The sequence below is a fragment of the Protopterus annectens genome, chromosome 1.part1 (assembly GCF_019279795.1).
Source record: "Protopterus annectens isolate FY-2018-M chromosome 1.part1, PAN1.0, whole genome shotgun sequence".
In the NCBI taxonomy this organism is placed as follows: Eukaryota; Metazoa; Chordata; order Ceratodontiformes; family Protopteridae; genus Protopterus; species Protopterus annectens.
Window position 1 is genome coordinate 613,796,285 of NC_056726.1, and position 24,561 is coordinate 613,820,845.

Below are 24,561 nucleotides of genomic sequence, written 5' to 3' on the forward strand. Positions count from 1 at the left end.
CTAGCCATTACATCACAATATAATATTCAATGGCAAATATAATGCATGACCAAGTATTGTCTAGCAAGGACCACCCAGGTCCAGGAGAGAAGCAACAGTGACCCATGGCAGATAATGTTTTCACACCAAGTCATCCAGCCTGTGCTTAAACAGTGTAATGGAGGTGCTCTGCTTGACATGGATTTGAAGCTTACTGCAGAGGAGTGACAACCTTTGAGAGATGTATCTGTCACTCCAGCATATCCTATGTATGTCATAGTGTACATTGAGGTCCCTGGAGGAGGTAACTCTATTCCCACATTACTTACAGATGTGCAGCATTTTCATCCCATTTCGGTCACAGATAGCCATGTAAGGTTCATTGGTTCATAGGTAGTTACTAGGCTATTGGCCCTGGGGCCTATACAAGCTCAGCCAAAAAGGTACCCTGGCTTTTGCCACCTAAGAAAATTATTTTCCTGTGCCACTGTCGAGCAGAGCCACAGAGATGATCCCCAGGGTGAATTTCCTATTTCCCATCCAATCATATAGGTTCATAGGTATACATAATCTGCTTCAAAGCTATCCATATGATACTGCACACAGTGACAGCTACTTCAGTCTGCCCACAGAAGACACATGTTGGAGACCCTCTTATGTTTTATTACTCAGAAATGTCTGAGGTCTGTCAAATTGGTGCAGGTGTCTGGTGCAATACAGATCAAAGGGAGAATTATATTCATTAATATGGCTGATGAATGACTACAGAAGACTGATAACATATTTTTCTATTGATGTAATCACATGTAAGATGTAGAATTCCTGCCTTCCCACAGTAGACCCAGGTTGCAGTTAACATGTGTTCCAATGTCTATCAAAACAGAATTGGGGAATAGCGTATTCTCGGTTGTTTTATAATAAGCAGGAACATTTGTTATTACCACAGGGTATGCTGATGCACTTTTGTGCAGTTGATGTAACACCTATGGCTTTGTCAGTGGTCATTAGTGCCACAAGGATGGTTTGCCACAGACCCTCTGTTTTGTTCTGGACTTCGGAGATGTACATGTCAAATGTGAGGGCCCACAGCACTGACATTTCGGTTACCATACAAGTGACAGGTCTGCTGCTTGAGGTGAAGTCTCTCACTGTGATTGAATGTTGTTGGCCTGTGATCCCATTTGCAAACCATCTAATAGTATAGGATTTGATATTCATCTTGGTTAGGTTCTCATTGAGACTGAATGTTGGATTATGTTGAAGGCTTTGGCCAAATTACGATACAATGTACACACAGCTTTGACTTTGTGTATCTCTCTGCTCACAGTCTTGAATCCCACCAGGTTTTGCAGCCACAAACTACCCTTAGAACATCTAACTGGAACACATCTAGTGTCTGGAGGACACCTATGTCCTTGTGTCTGAGATGCATGCAAATTGCTTCCACTGCCTTACAGCAGAGGTTGAATAAAGTTATGGGTCTATTATTACACTTGCATTTTGCTGATCATCCCTTGTGTGATTGGAAAACATTCGCTGTATTCCATTCAGTGTGGACAACAGCAATATTCAGACTGTGATTGAATATGGTGCCTGGCAGAGTAGATCACTGTTGAAGCACATGAAGAACACGGCCTGGAATGTCATCTGGTCCCATGGAGACTGTGCTCCTAGCCTTGGAGAGGGCAGTGATAACTTTCTCATTGTAGATACCACAGGTTAGAGGTGATGTTGCAACCATGGTTTGTAGTAAGTTTGGTGGTGGGAGAAGGGACACTTTTCAGCCAAACATGTTTGCTAGCAGGTTTGGAATTTACACTGGGTCAGTGTGTGTGATATCATACACAATTGATTCCAAATGCATCTGAGTTTTATATATATATATATATATATATATATATATATATATATATATACATATATATATATATATATATATATATATATATATATATATATATTGGTTTGCAGATGTAAATGAGAAAAGCCTTATGGTTATCCCTTAGTTGCTCTGTGAGTGTTTTTGAAGGTGTCTTATTTGCATGTATATGCTGAGGAGAGTGGCCTTCCAGTACTTGTTTCTCAATGTTGTATTTGTAAACAGCAGCTTCTTTCACTTACTGTATAATGTACTAATGACAGACATCCACCAGTAAGTTAGGCATGGCTGTATGTATACATTTGTGTTGATTGTAGACAGGGCATCAGGGAGTCACTTACTATAGCTGCCAATGTCCTTTGTGGAAACTGGGGATTGGAAGTAAATTAACCATCCCTTAGAAGGGTGTAGTTACCTTGGATGATGTTTTTGAACCTGACTCCTCATTTAGGGAGTTCAGTAGCTATATCTACTTCAAAACATATTGCTTTTTGTTTGGATTAACAGTGCAGGAACTACACATGTGCCATTATATTGTTCACTCATATTGTTGAGGAACAAGTATAGAATATGAGATAACCTTGTGAGGTGGTGCACTATTTCTTCCATGGCATTTCAGTTAACAAACCTCAGGTAATATTGAGCAAGTGAGGTTTTTGTTCTATAATTATCCTGATCAATGGATGAATAGTTTCACTCAACCCTGACTGAGTTGTTTTGTTCTACTTTGATTGTTCCATGTAGTAATAAATAGGCTGTGCAGCCTTTCGTGTTTATGGATGGTGACCTATTAATGGCGATGACATGAAAGGGTTTCCTATCTGCAGTACACTGGACATAGAATAACTCAATATAGTTATCTTCTCTAACCTGTCTTGAGGCGTAATTATCTTCAATGTAAATAGATACGACACCTCCTGTGATTAATGCAACTTTCATTGGCTGTCTGGAGGTTTTGAAGGCATTGTAGCATTGCAAGTCCAGAGTACTTACTGCAGCCTTGAGCCAGGTTTCTGTGACTGTGCAGACATCAACATCTTCACTGCGGAGAGTGCTTACACAGAGTACAGTTTAAGCTGTGAACTCCTAGGGTTTAGCTGCATGACCCTTACCTTGTTGGAGTTGTATGTTTTCACATTGGTAATTCTGCTTTTGTGACCTTGCCTAATAAATGGATTATGGTGCACTCAAATAAGTGCCTTATGTCTGGCAAAGCAGCGTGCTCTCTCCTCCATGTCATCCCACACTGACAGATACTGTATCTTCTTAGAATGACACCAGAAACTTAGGCAATTTCAGAAAATCTGTTGTTCGTTATATATGGTATAATCCTGGGCGAGGGTATACTGCTGTTCAAACATAGGGACATACCTGGCTGGAACCCATATTTAGATTGCTCAGTCGTGTCTATGTTCATATATTTTATACGGTCATGTCTCAAGTTGTGCATACCAACAGGAATTATGCTAGATTAAAAGTGGGACTTGTTGAGTGACTTGATTGCATGTGTGCTGTGATGACTACCTTTGTCAGACAGCTGACACTAAACTTATCCTTGTTTAATCTGGTACGTGGGGCATCTGTATGTCTCACTATACAGTCAGCTATTATGAAAACCTTTAGAATAGCTGCCCATTGCATTAAACACTTCTATGTTAAGACACTGGTGATAATATTTCTTATGTGTATTCTCTTGTTTGGGTGTAGTGTTAGATGTAGCATGATTGTGTTTACGATGTGTCTGCAGTTTAAATTGGTTTGTGGAGAGTACCTCTGCACATGATGGCTTGTGTTGGGTGCATATAATGAGTAGGTGTCAACGTGTGTGAGTGGACTACCTGTTTAGTGTTGCTCTTCTGGAAGCAAGAGATCATTGATTCCAAATTTCCACTATATGTAGATCTTTTGAAAATTGCACTTCAGTGATGTAGGAGATACAGGCTGTTCAGTGCACATGAGGCATTACCTGCACCGAGTCAAAAACTCATGCCAATTAAGCTAGCAGGTGAAACAGAGGGAAAGATGATAGGTGATAATGGGAGATTTGAACCTGGTATCTGCACAGAGAATGCAAAAAGGAGAGGGATATGTGATCTGACTACTACCTTCAGGGGACTAACCTATGGGGTGTACATTAGGAGGCCCTTCATAAGGGGGATCAATACTTCTGTTATTGATAGGCAAGTGGTTAAATTGCTGCTTGTTATGTAACAAAGGTTCTGACAGCTAGATCTACTCGGCTACATAGCAACAGCCAATTGTATTTGAAAATAAGTGCATTGATATTTCTGCATGTATAGCGTCAAAGTCTTACAGCCTGTGCACACAATCCAGAGCAGAGCAGAGCAAGTAATCCAAAGACACACTATTAAAGCTCAGACCCAGTCCAGAAACACTAAGTCACAAATAGGTATTCCTACTGTACACTCCTGCCACAAGTGCAAAGAAGGGGTTTCTCCAAACATAGATGTCATCTTCTTCTTCTTCTTTTGGATAGTGCCATTAGAGGTCACCATGGCAGATCACCTGCTTCCATTTCCAACTGTCTTCTGCATCTTACTCTGTCACAACAACCACCTGCATGTTCTCTGTCACCACATCCATAAACCTTATCTTAGGCCTTCCTCTTTTCCTCTTACCTAACAGCTCCACCTTAGCATTTTTCCCCCAATATACCCAGCATCAGTTCTCAGCACATGTCCAAACCAACACAATTCCACAACCGTGGCTTTGTCTCCAAACCATATAACCTGAACTGACACTCTAACATACAACTGAATACTCCTGTCCATCCTCAGCACACCCAATGCAAATCTTAACATTTGGAACTCTGCCAACACCTGCTATGACTCCTGTCTTTTTGTCAGTGCCACCATCTCCAACCCGTATAACATAGCTGGTCTCACTATCATCTTGTAGACCTTCCCTTTCACTCTTATTGGTACCTACCTGTCAAAAAAATCACTTATGACACTCTTCTCCACATCCTCCACCCACCATGCATTCTGTTATTCACCTGTCTTCCACACTCACCATTGCACTCCCTCTCATTCCCACACACATATATTCTGTCTTAGTCCTGCTGACCTTCATTCCTCTCCTCTGTAGAGCATATCACCACCTCTCTAGCGTCTTGTAAACCTGTTCCCTACTCTCACCACAGATCATAATATCATCCACAAACACCATAGTCCATGGGGATTCCTGTGTGATCTAATGTGTCCACCTGTCCATCACCATTGCAAATAGATGTCATGATGTTCATGCATACAATAAAAGGTATGTCACTGTTGTCTGTCTTATATAGTATGACATGACATCTACCCATCTGCCAGGCCAGTGTGTTACCATGGCCTGTTTTGATGTATACATATCTAATAATTTGATATTGCTGATGACATCAGCAGTGTTTGTTGAAGACAAAAGGACAGTGTCCCATAGGCTGCTGTAAAATGCTCTTTGTGACATCTACCAACAGCTCACACAGTTGACAGTTGCCTGTAGTGAGAATTGAACCCCTACCTCTCTAAATTTACAGAACTTAATGCACCTGCCACAGCACAAGTCTGATTTCAACATGACTGCAGGTGATCTTATAGTAGATTACATCAGCAGGCCATGTGAGGGACAAGAGTTTGGAGGCCTGATTTGACTGGATGTTTGTGCAAGCACCAAAACAATAAAAAAACACACCACTTGGGAAGTTAGTGTGGGGTTCACACTTACATCCTTCTTTATAGAGACACACACAAGTTGACTGCAGTGAGAATAGAATCCCTATCTATCTAGGTTTATAGACTACAGATCACAGTACTTAACACACAAGCAACAGACAGATCACAGTACTTAACAATGAAAATCTGCCCAAACAGAGATGTTCGAGGCAGAAACACAAACCAGCACCACATCCTAGCACAAACCATGGGACACATAGCTCACATAAACAGTGTGCTACTCAACCAAAGCCCATAAGGCAAAACAACTTACCCAATACACTAGTCATAGGTGACTCAATACTAAGGTACACTGATGTCCCACTCATTAGGTTGAATAAGAAGAAAGTTATAACATCCTCCAAAGTTAGCTACGAAAACAAATTCAACACTGATTCTAGGGACAACCACTGATTCTAGAGACAGCCTCAAAGCATTCTATGGCAATGTCAAGAATCTCAATAGCAACACCCAGATCTGCTCTGAGTTACAGCACAATGGCATGAAAATTACAGAACCAGCTGATATTGCCAACATCCTGGCAGATAGGTTCAGTGCTAACTTTAGCCCCCTCTCAACCCCTAAAGGGCCCATATCTATACAGGAAAAATGCAGAGTCCCTGTAATCACAACTATACAGGTAAAAGCTGCACTCTCTAAAGCCAAAAATACAGCATCCATGGGACGGGACAAAATCCCAGGCTTCATTTTACACAAACTTTAGAATGAACTGGCTCCCACCTAAGCAACATGTTCAATCATAGCCTCACATCAGGCTCTCTGCCCACTGAATGGCACACAGCAACAGCTATCCCACTCCACAAAGGGGGAGCCAACACTGATCCTGGGAACTATCACCTTAGTAGCCTGATTAGCCTGGTCTGTAAGGCCATGGAACATATCATCATGGAACCCATAAACAAAGACATTGTTAACCTCCAAACTCTGTATCCCACCCAGTTTGGGTTTGTGAAAGGCAGATCATGTCTCCTGAATCTGATCAACTTCTTTGAGGCAGTCACCAAATCCGTAGACAAGGTTAAGGTGGTTCACACAGCCTATCTTGACGTTGCCAAGGCTTTTGACACCATCCCCCATTCTGGAATTATAGCTAAACTCACTAAACTAGGTATAAATCCCTACATCACAAGATGGGTTGCCAACTGGCTCACGGGCAGAACCCAAACTGTAAAAGCTGCAGACTCCAAATTTGACTTCAAACCAGTGACAAGTAGAGTACCACAGGGTTCAGTCCTGGGACCTCTCCTGTTTGGTATCTACTTTCTGAAGTACAGGCTAACACAGAAGGCATTTGGCTAATGAAGTTTGCAGATGACTGCAAACTAGGAGCCATAGTTGAGTCCCCAAATTATGTGGACATCCTTCAGAAGGGCCTCACTGAGACAGATGCCAGGTGTCAGAGCCATGGCCTCAAGCTCAGTGCCAAAAAGTGCAGTCATCCCCTTTGGTAAAAACTCTGTACCCATGAACTACCACGTGAGCGGCAGTCTATTTAACGATGAATGTGTGATAAGAGACCTTGGGACCCAGGTGGACAGTAGTCTCTCCTTTGATAATCACATCACCACAGTAGTCAGTAAATCCTTCTACATGGCACATCTCATCACAAAAAGGTTCTCATCCAGGAAAAAAAAGAGGTCATTGTTCCCCTCTACTCGACACTCATTAGACCCATTATAGAGTACAGTGCCCCTTTTGTAATGTACCTCACAAGACATCTTCAGCAGCTGGAAAGGCCACAGAAGTACCTCACAAAGAGGATTACTGGCCTCAAACAGATGCCCTACACTGACCATCTCAAAAAAACCCAGCTTTACTCCGTAGCATATCACCTACTCCGAGGTGATCTCTGCCTAACATATAAAGATATGTCAAACCTAGAGCTGTTGGGCATGCTACACGTAAATAAATCCCTGTCCGTCTGATCTACATGCTCTAGGGACCTAAACCTTGTCACCACAATAAACAGGACATGCTGGAGGGTTAGATTCCTGTCCCATAGACTTCCCATACTCTGGAATAAGCTACCCATGTCAAGCAAATTTCCTCATTAGCACTCTTCAAGAAAAATCTTGATGACTGGATGGGAAATAGGAAATACACTCTGGGGATCACTTCTGTGGCTATGCTCAACAGGTGCACAGGAAAATAACTTTCTTGGGTGGCGTAAGCCAGGGAACCTTGTTGGCTATGCTTACTTAGGCCCTTGGGCCAATAGCTTAGTACCTACCTATGAACCTATAAATGGTCAGCTGCCTGTTGGGTGCCAGGATCTGCCACATAACGCATGCACTTAGGTCACTCCACAACAGGTACAAATATGACCCTGTCATTGTCCATGTTCTTGTGAATGACCTGAGATGTACCTCCCTGGACTACATGAAAAGAGACATAGAGGAGCTTTTGAATCTTTGTAGCTCTGGTAGGTATGACACTAGCATCCTACCGTCACCCAGAATTATACCACAGTACAAACAGAAAATGATTGACTTCAACAATTGGCTAAGTTTCTGGTGTCATTCTAAGGGGATCCAGTATCTGTCTGCCTGGGATGACATGATCAACAGAACTCGATGCTTTGCCAGAGATAGCCTGCACCTGTCACCCCAGGGATTCTGGATACTGGCCAAGCCTCTTGCCACCCCTATAGTGCCTTTTTTAGGCAATGTGCTCAAGACAAAATTACCACCATAACAGCTACAAGCAAATGAAATCTGAGGGTTATGCTACTCAATACTAGAAATCTAAATCTCAAAATGCACTCACTCAAAGCACTCCTTAAAATGGAGAACATTGACATCTGTGCAGTGACCGAGACCTGGTTCAAGGCTTCAGAGAGCACCCAGCACTACCAGGCTATAATTCATACCACACCTTTCAGCCACTAAACCGGGACCAAAGCACTAAAGGTGGTAGTGTCTCCATATTCATAAAGGATATGCACACCTCCAGACTAGTAGGCCAACATAACACATCAGAGAAATGTCAGGTACAACTAACACTGGGTAAAACTGCAATCCAGGTTGTAGCCTGCCATAGATCCCCCACCATGTCCCAAGACTCCCACTACACATTCCGAAATACACTGGAAAATATTAGGGTACAATCCAATACCCTTATACTGGGAGACTTTAACTACCCTTCCATTAACTGGGAAAATTACTCATGTACCAACACACTTGCTCAATGTTTTCTGGAATTCATTAATTCCAATGCACTGGACCAACTCCTTCTTACTCCCACCAGGGGTAGGAACATTTTTGACCTGGTCATTACTAACATGGCCGACTGTTGCTCTATACCAGTAATCAACTCCTCCCTGGTCAGATCTGACCACAAGCTAATCACCATGGATATTCACATCCCACCCTCACCCCTCCTAAAGGAAACCACCATAAAAAAACTTCTCCAAAGCCAATTTTGGGCTTCTAAAAACAGAGGTGGCTGACTTCACGACACCTATGTAAATGAAAAATAGGTGCATGACTGCTGAATCATACACCAGTGCACTGTATGAGCACATACACAAGTGCATGAAACAGGCCATTTCAAACAAAACCAAGATGCTCTCCTCCAAAAAAGGAAGCCAATCTGGTGGTCCCCCACCATAAACAAGCTCTACAACAGAAAGAAAAAAACTGTTGCAGAAAAGGGTGAATTCCCAAGACTGGAAAAACTCCTTCGTTAGCCTCAGCAAAAATCTGAGATCCATCACCAAATCATCTAAAGCTAGCTACAAAAACAAAATTGCTGCAGATTCTAAAAACAACCACAAGGCATTCTATAGTTGTGTCAAGAATCTACACAGCAATACTCAGATCTGCTTTGAGTTACAGCACAGTGGCAATACATATACAGAACCAACTGATATTAGCAACATATTAGCCGACAGGTTCAGTGCGAACTTTACCTCCCTTTCACCCCCAAAGGGCCTATCACAATACCTGAGGAATGCCAAGTCCCTATTATCACAGCTACATAGGTAAAAAACACACTGTCCAAAGCCCAAAATACAGCTTCCATGGGACCTGATAATATCCCTGGCTGTGTTCTACATGAATTACAAAGTGAACTGGCACCACACCTGAATACCCTGTTCAATCACAGCCTCATTTCAGGCTTTGTTCCTACCGAATGACGCACTGCTATGGTCATCCCACTCCACAAAGGGGGAGCTACTACAGACCCTGGGAACTACTGCCCCATTAGTCTGATGAGTCTGATATGTAAGGCTATGGAGCACATCATCATGGACCTTATAAATAACGACATAGGGAATCTCCAAACTCTGGACCCCATGCAGTTTGGGTTTGTGAAAGATAGATCATGCCTGCTCAACCTGATAGACTTCTTCGAGTCTGTCACCAGAGCTGTGGATGAGGGCAAGGTAGTTCACACAGCCCACCTAGATCTTGCCAAGGCCTTCAACACCATCCCTCACTCAGGAATCATAGATAGACTCACTAAACTAGCCATAAACTCCTATGTCATAAGATGGGTTGTCAACTGGCTACTGATAGAACCCGCATTGTGAAAGTAGCGGACTCCAAATCTGACTACCAACCAGTTACAAGTGGTTTCCCACATGGATTGGTCCTAGGTCCTTTCCTGTTTGGCATCTACTTCTCTGAAGTTCAAGCCAACACAAAGGGACTCTTGCTGACCAAGTTTGCAGATGATTGCAAACTGGGAGCCATTACTGTGTCTCCAACTGATGTAGACATTCTACAAAAGGCCTCACTGACACCAATGACTGGTGCCAGAACAATAGCCTTATGCTCAATGCCAAAAAGTACATTGTCTTTCTCTTTGGGAAAAATTCAGTGCCCATAAACTACCACATAGGTGGTAATCTACTAAACACTGAAGGTGTGATAAGAGACCAGGGGACACAGGTTGACAGCAGCCACTCCTTTGATAACCACATTGCCACTGTAGTCAGAAAGTCCTTCTATGTGGCACATCTCATTATAAAAGGTTTCTCATTCAGGAAGAAAGCAGTCATAATCCCTTTCTACTCATCCCTCATTAGACCTATTATAGAATACAATGCCCCATTTGGTATGTACCTCACTAGACACCTACAACAACTGGAAAGACTACAAAAACACCTGATTAAGAGGATCTTAGGCCTTAGACACATGCCCTGTATGGACAGACTCAAAAAAACTCCAGCTATACTCTGTCTCTTATCGCCTACTTAGAGGCAATCTCTGCTTGACCTACAAAACCATGTCTGACCCAGAGCTGCTACATATGCTACACCAAAAGAAATCCCAAACCCTCCATGCCACATGCTCCAGGGACCTAAATCTCATTACCGCAATAAACAGCACATGCTGGAGGGACAGGTTGCTAACCCAGAGACTTCCCATACTCCGGAACAAACTTCCCATACAAATCAAGCAGAGAACTTCACTGGCCCTCTTTAAGAGAAATCTTGATGAGTGGATGGGCAATAGGAAGTTCACCCCGGGGATCACTTCAGTGGCCTTGGTAGACAGGGGCACTGGGAACTAACTTTGGGTGGCATGATGTCAGGGAATCTTCTTGGGCTAGGCTTATATAGGCTCCAGGGCCATTAGCCTAGTACACCCCTATGAACCTATGAACACACAAGCGACAGCACAAATCTGTTGTTACAAGGACTGCAGGTGATCTTATAGTAGATGGCATCAGCAGGCCATGTGGGTGACAAGTGGTTAGAGGCCTACTTCAAATAGATGTTTGTGCAAGCACCAAAACAGTGCAAAATAATGCATTTGGGAAGTCAGTGTGGGATACACACACCCTTCCTTATGGATACCAACACATACACCAAGTTGACTGCAGTGAGAATAGAATCCCTACCTATCTAGGTTTACAGGCTACAGATCACAGTACTTAATGCACATATCACAGCACAATTCAGACTTCAACATCACTGCAGGTGATCTTATAGTAGATGACATCAGTAAGACATGTGGGTGACCATTGTTTGGAAGCCTGCTTGAAATGGATGTGTGTGCAAGCAGCAAAACAATAGAAAACCATGCCATTTGGGAAGTCAGATTGGGATACATAGTTCCACTCTTGTTTATAGATAGACACAGCTGAGTGCAGTGAGATTAAAACCCCTACCTAAGTACACAGGCTACAAAACACAGTATTTAATTATTTAAATGCATATGCCATTGCATAAGTGTGATTTTCACAGAGTTGCAGGTGATCTTATAGTAGATGACATCAGCAGGACATGTGGGTGACCAGTATTTGGAGGCATTCTTGAAATGTATGTGTGTGCAAGCAGCAAAACAATAGAAAACTATGCCATCTGGGAAGTTAAAATGGGATAAACACTTCCACTCTTGTTTATACACATACACAGTTGACTGCAGGGAGATTAGACTACTTAACTATCTAAGTATAGGGAACTACAGAACATGCCATCACACAAGGCCAATGCAGGTAAGACTGCAAGTGAACTTATACTATATGACATAACCAAGCCATGTGTTAAGCAATAGTTTGGGAGGCCTGCATAGTCACATTGCTTCTTACGGTCATCTGAGGTTAGTAGCTTAGTAGACGGATGCTGTTTAATAGCCTAGCTGTGTAACAATAATACTCTTATTGAGCATATCTGTCCGTTTGCATTTGGATGAGCAAGCCTATGAGTACCACCAAATGGCCCTGTCATTGAGGGAGCACACAACATTATATATTACGGTTTGTACAGTGGTTGATATATGTGTGGAAAAATCAAGTAGACCCAGGGTTGTTGTGATTTTTTTTGTTGCCGGAGGGGAAACAAATGGATAGATTATCAATATATGTACATATACATATATTGTGCCCCCAATTTTCAATGTTTCCATATGTAGTCTTAGATGAGACATGGGGTCTGTATTACAATGTCGAAAGATGAAGTAACCAAACACGTCTTTATCGACATGTAAATATTGACTTCTAAAAATGCCAAATGGCCACTTCAGTGAATTTTTTCCCAGGGAAAAAAAATCATTTGGCCAAAGATCAACAAACCAAACTTTCAAACCCTACATAGTGGGTGACTTTACCCCCCACACCCCTCAAACTAAATATACCAACTGCAAGATTGCACTACAGTGAGGAAAATGGCAAATTCCTGATGACGGCCAAACGATTTTTTTCTCCTGGGAAAAAATTTACTGAAGTGGTCATTCGGCAATTGCAGAGGTCGATTTTTATGTGTTGATAAAGATATGTTTGGTTACTTCATCTTTCAACACCGTAATATAGACCCGAGAAACGGGGTCTGAGAATGAGAGGGCACAAAGGATATATCATATGTATGTATATACTGCGGTAGCGTGAGAAACAATGGATTTGTGCTATGGTTAACTATGTGTACATGCATGTGTATTTGCCTCTTTACCTGTTTGTATGTAGGTACGCAGTGTGCAAATGTGAAGGGCATTGCTCAAATATGATTTACTATTATGTAATATATACCTGCTACTACAACCCACTCCTATCTCTACTCGAGGCTGGGATTTCACAATTACTAACAGCAATAATTGAATATATCTCCTCTTTCATTGTTTCTGCAATTCTGAGCTTCACACAAACTGGCTAAGACTTATCAAAAATGACTTGTACATGTGGCGCACCATGCAAATGTAGAATTAAAACAAGACAAAGCTGGTAACAGTATGGGACAGAGTCACAATCTGTAAATCAAACTACATATTGCTATACACCTTCTACTTATAACAGGATTAGAACCCTCAGCAGCAATACAATTCCTCAAATAGGGTGGTTGCCTTAGTCCTTTCAGCCACAGAAGCAGCTTTCTGAAGCTGGCATCATTCATCACACAACAATCTGCAAAAAAATGTACACTGCTATCAAACCATACACTGTATATTGTGCAAGTATTTCTCTGTATTATATTTGGACATAGAGCAGATGAAGTCACACAACCTGTCATAATTATGGTTACACATAAACATCTCTCTGTCTTACATGTGTGTGTTTGTTGTTAATTCATCAGTTACCTAACATATACAGTCTATGATCAAATTTTTAAAATTGTCTTGAAAATGTGGGGATAATAACTGAAACATAAACACAAATATACCATGGTATTAGGGATAGCATAGCTGTGTTACTGTTATGGCAGTTACAAGGGGACACTCCTGTTTTGGGGGTGGAGGAACAAACTACATTTGCTTTTAGGATACAAGCAAGTCTGAAGTCAGAAACTGCAATGTCTAGCCTCACCTTCTAACTTCTCTCTTTAATGATGTACTTGTATTCTGCTGAGGTAGGACTGTGTGAATGCTTCATGCCTGATGCCTACTATTTAGATATGGACACACATTAGTAATATATGTCTGTAGTCACATGTTAATTTAAGTTATCTACAAAAGCACCACTATATACTCACATACTGTACCAAGGTAATAGATATAAAGATATGTCATAATACTCTTCAAGAGTACAGTCTATGTTCAGGCCTTAGCTTCCAGATGTGGTGGTTTACACAACTTTAGTTTAGGGATGACTCTGTCTGATGCAAACAGTACACAGCTAATACATGGATATATGTACAGGTTGTGTGAGTTGCCTGGCATCAATTTCAATATATGTATGTGAGTAGGAGAAAGCTATTAGTCTCTAGGTCCCTAAGTGGTCAGTGAATGTGCTATGCAATGTCTCTTAGCCAAAGCAAGGGCATACTGAGCATGCCTGTGTTTTCCTACAGGGACATCAGCTGAGGGTTCCTCCATCGAGTCCTCTTGTGACTGTGACTGTGGTGACCTAGGTGTGGGTGCGGGATGTGTGTCCCTTCCACTTGCTGATCCTGCTGCTGCTGTTTCCACATGATCAGTTGTGGAGCATAGCACATACTGTGAAGATCTGTGTACACGTGCATGGAGTATATTGCAAGGCTCAACCAGATATATCTAGGCACTAGAACCATGACTTCAGAAGCCCAAATACATGCTCTATGATGTTTCTAGTTTGCACGTGTGCCTCATTATAGTGTTCATTTGTGGGTGTGTGTGCATTTCTGATGGGTGTCATCATCCACAGTTCCAGGGCATAGCCAACATCCCCCAGTAAATGGCCCTATGGGATGGCCCCCCACAAACATCTGGTAGAGCTGTGATGTGTGTCAGATATGGGAGTCGTGATAACTGCTATGATTGCCAGCACACACATTCAAGATAATCCCCTGAGCACTGCACATGACTTGCCAGATGATGGAATGGTATCCCATGTGGTTAATGTAGAGTCTACCCTGCTCACAGATGGTGCCTTGATATGTACGAGTGCAGTCTATGGCACCCAGTACTTCAGGGAAATGTGCTACATGGCAGAACTGTTCCATATTGCTAGCCCTCTTCTCAGATGAAAGGGGAAAATATATGTGCTCACTGGCATGTCGAAGCATAGTGTCCTGGAATTGGTGGAGTATCCTAGATGCTGATCGATGCCTGTGACACCACCATCATGTCCCCAGTTGGTCTTTGAAAATTACCTATAGCAAATATCCTAAGGGCTGCTCATACCTTCATCTCCACTGGGATGGGTTCCCCTCAGTTGGCTCTGGCTCTGAGTTGAGGGTGCCAGAGCTCACAGAGTTCTTGTAATATGTCCCTGTCCACCCTGTAGTGCTCTACAGTCCAGCTCATGTAGTTCTTGGAAGGTTACCCTGGGCCCCAGAACTCTTTTCCTTCTTGGCCTAGGCCTATTGTCAACAGCACCAGCAGCATTGACTTCAGCATTTAGCACATACAGATGTAGAATAACTGCAGCAACCCCTAGCATTATCTCAGATAAAATTTTCAAGTCTCTGGTCTTGAAGTATTGAGGGAAAATCAGAATGTAGGCTGTATGCATACTTTATACATTTCTTGATTAGGTCCACTATGTGGGATTGTCTAAGATACAATTCACCTGCTTAGGCTACAATTAACATGATTTAAAGCTCCTCCTTCAGTGCTCAGTAGTGTACTATGAGCAGCAGTGTGCAACAGAGTGCAGCCATGCATAACTAAGGCACGCCATGTCAAAAGTTTTTTTATTTTTATCCCTGTTGTCGTGAAACATGCAGAAAACACTATTTACTGCAAATATATTTGTATAAGCTGCAATGTCACAACAGTATAAAAAAAGGTTGCACACCCTGTAGGAGAACCCAGGACATTTGCACTTCAGTCCAGTACTTAACACCTGTTGCCACAGCTGGATTTACAAAGCTCTGTAACTTGAGGGTATTAGCAGAGTTCAGCCCCATTTACCAGGTTTGCACTATGCCCAGTGGTGCTCAGCATTGAAAGCATATGGTTTCTATTTTAGGATGTATAGCTTATGTCTGATATTTGGGTGGTTTAGTCACTCAAACAAGGCATGCATTGCCGAAACCATTCACGGCAAGTGGCACACTGTGCAGACATGTGCAACACACAAAACAGCAATCATCGCCATCCATTGCAAATATAAACACCAGCCTACACAAAGTGAACATCCCTACACAGTTCCTGCTTTTTGTGATTCAACAAATCCACTGATTTTTTGTACTCATTTGCATAATCATCGTACTAACAGCCTGTAATCTACAGAGTTAGTAGCCATGTAAGCTGATCAATAACACGGGAGCATGATTTTAAAGACACAAGGCAGGGTATTACGTTACCTATGGTTACAGTACATTATATTTTTATATGACTTTTTTGGCAATAATAGTTAAAACCATTTGTGGCAAGTGGAGCACTGTGCAAACATGAGGTAAAAAAATTAAAATTTACAGTAATCTGACACACATCCCCTGATGTTTTTGGACATCCACAGTGTATACATTACCCATTATATGTGTGTGGTAACCTTTTCTGGGAAATTCTGTCCATATTTCTGGACTTTTTCATACCCTTGCTTCTGTGTAGACTCCTGTACATAGAAATTTTCAGTGTACACTACCAACACAGACACAGAGTCTACACAGTATTATTATAGGTTGCTAGATCACTCAACCATGTTGTTTTGCTTCATTAGCATAAATTTCAGCTACTTATGCTGAAATTTGCATTCTATGAAAGTTTCCGTAGTTGTGCATGAGTGTGCGTGATTGTGTGCTGCTATACAGAGTTTACTGAATCTAAAACTGTTTGCGCCTGTGTTAGCATTGCACGGTGATATGCACATGGAAAAAAACGACCATGTAAGCTTTATTAAATTCCCCCTTAGTCTCTTTTGACATAAAAAAAACATGATGCCGAAACCACATCTTATCTAATGGTACTATTCTTTGGTTTTATTCCTTTGGACTATATAATTACCAGAATACCTGCAACCAAAATCATAAGAAACATAGAATTTATTATGATATAAAACCATAAAGTGATAACCTCAGCCTATAATATAAACATATTACTCTTAAGAGCACATTATATCCTATCCTTGTTATATCCTGACCTCTGATACTATCGACACAAAATGAAACAGAAAACTGAAACATTAAAGTACTAATAAATCAGATCACAACATACCTAAATAACCATAAATCTAACCATGCTAAAATTTATCTATTATCATCTTTTTTATAATCAATACATATAAAACATAATTGTATACCAATATAATATTTGTAATAAAGGTCAAATATACCCAATTTATTATTTATCATTCTCTGCAATATATTAATTTGGTGTAAGTCAAACTATCCACTAAAGAACTTTCTTTCTGTCTTTCTTTTGGCTTTTCCCAGTTGGGGGTCACCACAGTAGAACTCCCGTCTGCTAATGATTGTCAGTGGATTTTTACAGTGCCGAGTTGCCAGCCCGACGCCCAACCTTCAAAAAAGGCATGCCCATTCACGCATGCACCTACCTGCATGTCTTTAATGCCACTCGGGGAGGACATGCAGACTCCACACAGTGGAGAATCGAACGGGAGAACCTCTTGCTGTGAGGCAGCAATGCTAACCGCTGCATTACTGTGGCCTACTATCCACTAAAGAACTATCAATGTTAAATATATATCTATACACACACACACACACACACACACACACACATATATATATATATATATATATATATATATATATATATATATATATATATATATATATACAGAGATACCTATTTATGCACATAAGGTAAACACAAATATCCACTTTAAGTAAATAGAATATCAATATTAATGAAAAGGAACTACACTTTTAACTTTTTATGTTAAGAAATATAAAGAAAACCTACTTATATGGTCTTATCTCCTTATATCGAGTATATGACTGTATCAGCCTACCAGTATAACTATTTCAGTGTTATTTTTATTCTCTATTATTACTTATAAGTATTAAATAATAAACAACACTTTAAAAGTTACATTTTCTGTATTTCATAAACACAAATATAAGTATATAGTAACGTTATTGTCCATTATATAACTCACATATCACTGTATAATTTCAGTTTATGCAAGAATGTATTACTCTGCAGCTCTGTTTCCTTTTACAGTATGCATTAATTACTAGCATCTTTTAACAGTTTCATTTACTAACTTACTATTTTTAAAATCATATAATCCATTTTAATGATGTGAAGCTTCAAGAAAGATCAAGTTGCATATGTAAGACATCAAATCTTAACTAACAACACTATAAGTACAGCAAAGTCAGTGCATTTCAAATATGTTCAAACATGCATTCCCATACTGTCAAATATACATTTAACTTATTCTTTACTAAAAAAAAAAAAAGACATTTTTTATGAGTTTCATTTAGACCTAATAATCTTTTTAAAACTTATTAACATTAAAGCTTTATATTTAATTTTCATCTTGTTTAATTTAGTCTTCTTCTCTGCCTCTGTGACCTTGTGGAAGCATTTTCTGTTTCACAGGATTATTAAAGGTCAAAGAGTTCTTCCTGAAGCTACAGTAAGTCTATGACATCATTGTGGGTCTTATGTGAGTTAGAAACAGCACAAAACTCATTCCAAAGCTTGAAAAACATTTACATATGCTTCAGGAGGGAAAAACAGTCCCCGGGATTCATGAAGCTCGGCGCAAGGATGGCGGTAGGCTTGCATCGACAGTGCGGCATGAAGATGGAGCAGTAGCGCCAAATGCATATTAATGAAGGCACACTGCTGCCACAGCCACATGCACAGGAAAGGAGCGAGAGTGCATAGGGCGTGTCGAAGTGCCGCACGGAGGTCGTGGAAATGCCAGCTGTCGACGTGCAACCTAAAATGCTTGCATATAACAAGTTGCAAGATAGTAATCACATCTGTCAGTGTCCGTGGATACTGAAATGTATGCAAAGCATGCAAGAAAGTTCCTGCGAACACAAAATGAAGAAGCAAACAGAAATGCACGGTAGGGAATAACGGGTCCCTATCCCGCGAACAAATGACATGGAAGACCGTGTGGTCGTAGTCCAACGCAGCATAGCTAGCTATACCAAGTGGAAGTGAAATGCATCATATGTTAGCGAGCCACCAGTAGGTGCATCCAGCCCAATGGTGAGGGTCACCAGCTGACCCATAATGTGAGGGAGGGTACACAGCTGGGCAGATGTGTCCATAACAAAATACACGATAAATGTACATATCTAGTGACCGTATGTCTGAATCATATCCCACAAGGCATGTAATAGTCACATACAAAAGGTATGTCCATATTTCACATACCAGATGTGATAGGAAATAGAATAGGCATGTAAATGAAACAGAAGGAGCATATAAACAGCTACAACAATAAGGAAACGTAGGCTGAAAGGAACAGTATTATCCGTACCATCGACTGTGGGGACGTGTTGTCCAGTACAGTCGGATATTTGTAAGGAATATATCCCATCCTGGACATAGGAAAAGGTGGCATCCTACCAATGAGTAGAACAGTCTGCCAAAATCCGCAAATCAGCGGTACAAGCTGAATTTGTCAGGATGTGTCACAGTTGAACGGGTAGTACCCGGGTATACCAACCATGTAATGAAAGTTAAGTATGGGCGTGTACCTATGTGCGTGAGATATAGCATGTGGAAAGCAAACATGGCAGGGTAGTCCACACAACCATACCGGTACCTGACACATGTAATGTATTCAATGTGTTACTCTGGCCGTGTCATGGGCCAACAACCAAAGCAGTGATGTATGGGGTGTGAGGAATCTGTGTGTGTGGGGGGATGGGTAATGGTACAATCCTCCAAGGCGATACTGTGTCATATGCAGAATAGGTGAACTGGAGGTGTACGAGGGAGCAACGGGTGAAGCTGAAAGAAACACAAAACACATGTATAAACAGCTGCAATACAACCAGACAGGCCATACTGTAGAACACAATCCCACAAACATATGAATATTGAAATGTGCGATACAAATGTAAAGACATGTCACCGGCACATACCCACAGATTGGTCCTGATGGAACTGGCCATAACAAATGCAACACACCTGGATGCATAATGGACTACCCAGCATCCCCTCCACATCACACAACCCGCTCCCTTACCTGAACATCCACCAAATCCAGCCATACTTGGCCTACTGGTTTGGTGCAGCCACAGCTACACATAGTGACCACTATGCATATGTAGTAGGTAGTGTCACCCTAGGCAGTTGCAGGATTGCATACTATGTATCCCTTGCATGTAAAACCCCCAGCACATTTTCATAATGCCAGAAAAATGGTCGGTATTCGTCTTGTTTTGGACCAGTCCAATTTTTGGGATATCCCTCATGGGATACGTAACCTGTGTAAACATTAGAATGGAAGACACAAAGTCCAGTCCTGTAGATATCTGGACATAAGTTGGAATGTGCATTAGAGGTGCACGACACTGTCCAGCCCTAAATGGTCATGCATAACCTACTACCCAGGATCAAACACCTGCCCGTGACGTATGTGTCCCGACATGAATAAGCGGGAAAATATATTGCACACATTTGCATAGTGGCATATGGTATAAGGGTGATGAAGGCACTGACGTAAACAGGATACCCCTGATCCACTGTGTGAGGGACAATTAATGTGTGTGTAGGTGTGACCTGACAAACAATGGTACAATGCCAAATGTCTTGTGACCGTAGGGAATAACTATGCACCATACTGCATGTAACAGTTGCCTAAAGCGGTCATGTCAGGATAGAATAAACGTAATTCGTACAAGAAACAGGCAAACAACAAAAGTGCCAAAGGTATAAGGCTTACAGCTAGGAAACAAATAACTGCTCTAAACCTGCAGTGACCATGGCTATGTGTTGGCCCAAACAATCTGGTGTCCACAGTAGGGTTCTCATCTGTCCCACTTTGCAAGGGACAATCCATCGTTGGACAGTTGTGTCCTGACAAAAGACATTTCAAATGGCAAATGTCCTGGGATTGTAGGACATAATTATGTCCCATATGTTATGTAATAGTAACAGAAAATAATTATTGCAGTATCTACAATACCTAAATGTTACAAGAAACAGAATAAGCAAATAAACTGCTACAACAGTAGGCTTTTATGTAGGCAAATAAGTAAAGTTCTATCCGTTGTATTGACCGTGGGTATGTGTCGGCTTGTAAAACCTGGTGTGTTCTGAAAATGTACCATTTGGCCATTTGAAAAGGTGCCAACCCTAGTCACCGGAATACAGCACAACCCATACACATGACAATGTCAACGATACCAGTGGTCAGAGCATTCGCACAATAACTGGCCAGACCCTTAAAAACTCACAAAGACAGTGCTCTTTGGGGGAAATGTGTTGAATGAGAATGACTACTTACAACAATGAAGAGTACTAGACGCATTTAACTGCAGACAATTAGTAGTATTACAAATCTGTTGACATATTCCAAGTTAATAGTACTAATATGGTAAAAGTGTCCATAATTGTCCCTGAGTTGTCATAACCTTGTCCCTGTCACTGTAGACATGAGTCCCCGAGTATCAGAGAGGTCCGTACACAGAAGTACACCAAGCAACTGTCCCAGCTGTTGACAAGACTATTGCATACCTGTAGTGATTTCATAACAAATGTCCAGAATAATATTCATTGTATGTATAAATGAATGAAATAGTCAAATGGGAAGGGAAGCTAGGCCGGACAGACATACAGACAGGCAATACAGATCAATACACTGCTGCTGTCCAAAACACCAGTAGGAAAGGACCAGTGGGAGAATTCTGCAAGGTCTACACTTTAAACATGGATAACAGTGTCCCTTGCGAGACCCCAAAAATTCAGGGTATGAAAGAATCTGCTGACACTAATACGAGCAGGATGTAGGTGTACATGGAACAGTAGGTTGTGCAAGTGTGATAAGACATGGGTTGACAAAATGTATGACATGTGTCCCGAGATGGGGAGAGTGGGCAATGTGTAGGGGTGTGCTCATACCCCAGCTGCGCTCACAGTAAGTATTTGTCATGACTGCTGTAGAGGGGTGCCAGGTAGGTGGACCATGGGTATGCATTAATGGGCTTAAGTCTGCAGGTGCTGGTTGGCAGAGATGTATTAGGCCCACCCAGTGGAAGTCATTAATATTCCTATTTGGGCATAGCATACACTTACACCTCCCAAACCTGAAGAGCACATCTACTGGATAGTTTGTAAACCATCGGGGAATACATAGAGACCTACACAGTGCCATGTACCCGATTAGCATGGACGTCCATAGTTATGTATCAGAATGTAACAAAGTCCAACTAAACACTGCCAGAACTACTGATATTAGGAGAACAGGTGGCGGAATACAGGTAATGACAGATGACAACATGTATGAGTCATAAGCAGCATATACCTCGACAAACATGAATGAATACATATGTTCTGTGACTGTGAATGTGTCTGATTAATAGAACCAATCACCTAAATGTGTCCCGCAGAGTGTTATGCATTGTTCCTGATATGGTGTTCAGTCACACCCTTCGGTATGTGAGTTCTGCTACTGACGGAAAGTGCATAAGTTGCTGACCACCTCATGTAGATGATAGCATAATAGAAGAGGTTAAACACCTGTACTCCTGTGAGGGGCACACTGGTCTGGGCAGTTGTGTCTTGCAAAATGACAGTTATGGCACATGGCCTGTTCAGGAATGGAGGCTATATAGTGTGTGTAGTGGTGACAGACATCAATTTGTTGTATCAGTAACAGCTACATGTAATAGGAAACAGTATTATCAATTATAATGCTACATGAATAACCTTAATGTATGCAAACCGTGGAGGTCATCCGTGTACTACTGGCTGTGGGTCAGACCTCTCAACCAATTGGGGACAAATTTCAACAGAATCATGGACAAGTCAAGAAAACACAAGGACAATCATGGACACATTTAAAATATTAGAGCTATTAACTGGAAACATTGACAGAATCAGAGCATATGAATTAATACACATTTTCTGAAGTAAAATAAGTTTGTAACTCTTAATTATTGTCATTATTCATGAAGTGTAATTCACCATCTTTCCTCCAAATGTCACTAGTTTTTGGAGGGATTAAGAGGGACAGAGTTAAAATCTGATTCAAAATTAGGGATGGCCCTGAAAATCAGGGACAGTTGAGAGGTATGCTGTGGGTATGTGTTGCCTCGACATATGTGATAGCTCTACATATAGGGTCTATAGGGCCACCACCAGTCTGAACGGCCAAAGTGGAACCTGCTCTGAAGAACTGTCAGATGTACCAGGGCAGAACATACTTACAGCCATGCATAGTAAAGAAATACACATATCGGAGCAAATCAAAGCGTAGTCTAGCAGCAGTATAGTTGCTTATGCTACTACATATGACATATTGATGTGTCAGGTATACAAGACCTGTAACAAGCAACCAGTACAGACATCTACAACATGAGAAGGTCCCCTAATCAGGACAGTTACAATGGCTAGCGTATTGTCCATACCACTCAACTGTCCGTGAATGTCAGGTACGTCCCTGAGTTTGACTGAAAGTCTAACTGTGTCCTTCTTAATCCATCCTAAATGCAGTGGCTGTTGAAGGAAAGGTGGTGAATTACACTTACTGACTAATGACAATAAGTAAGAGTTATAAACAACTGTTACTTCAGAATATGTGTATTATGTCATATGCTCTGATTCTGTCAATGTGTCACATTAATAGCACTACTTTTGTAAAAGTGTCCCTGTTTTTCATGACCTGTCCCTGATTCTGCAGAAATGTGTCCCCGATTGGTGGAGAGTTCTGGTATTGTCACATGTGATGTGTGATGAGGGACTGTCCCATGCAAAGTGGGAAAGGTGTCACTTCTACAGTCTCCCGTCGTGCAATCTGAAAGGTGGTCAACGTGCAGTTGGTATGCGGTAGCATGACTCGGCAGACAGCTGTGTTAACAAACTCAAGTCACATGTCAGCATTGCAGAGTATCGGTTCCCATGTATCAGGCAGATGGGAGCAGATCGTATGAGGAACACGCATATAATATGATTACGTCACTGGACAGGCCGCCGAGTCCGTACAGTCGAATGGCTGCCGTCACAAAATGGTTACGTATACCCTATACTGTAGTTATGTAGTCCAATGTAATATGCATCACAAGGGATCACACACACCCAGCGTGAGTGACAAATGTAAGTGGAAATGTCGGAGAGCGAGCGGCTGTAAGCGTGTTTGTCTACCAGTATGCCAGTAGTGCCCTGTCAAAGAAATGTGGAGTGTAAACGTGTATAAGGTGCTGTGACCAGAGGTCTTCAGTGCTTAACACTGTGCAAACCCAGCACAACAGCTCCCACCTGCTGGAATGTGCCTTACCCGGTTTGTATCCAAAGGCGTCGGCCTGTCGGCAAACAAAGAACTGCCCTATACGCGTGATGGTAGAAGTACCCTGCGCACATAGCTCATGTGAATTAACAATAGACCATGGCATATGTATAGACAATAGACCGCAAACACCATACAGCGCAGACATCCAACAGTATAGCAATGTACTGGCCGATATGTCTGGACCACTGGTGTGTGCATGCCTGGCCATCCTGTGTTTTAGTG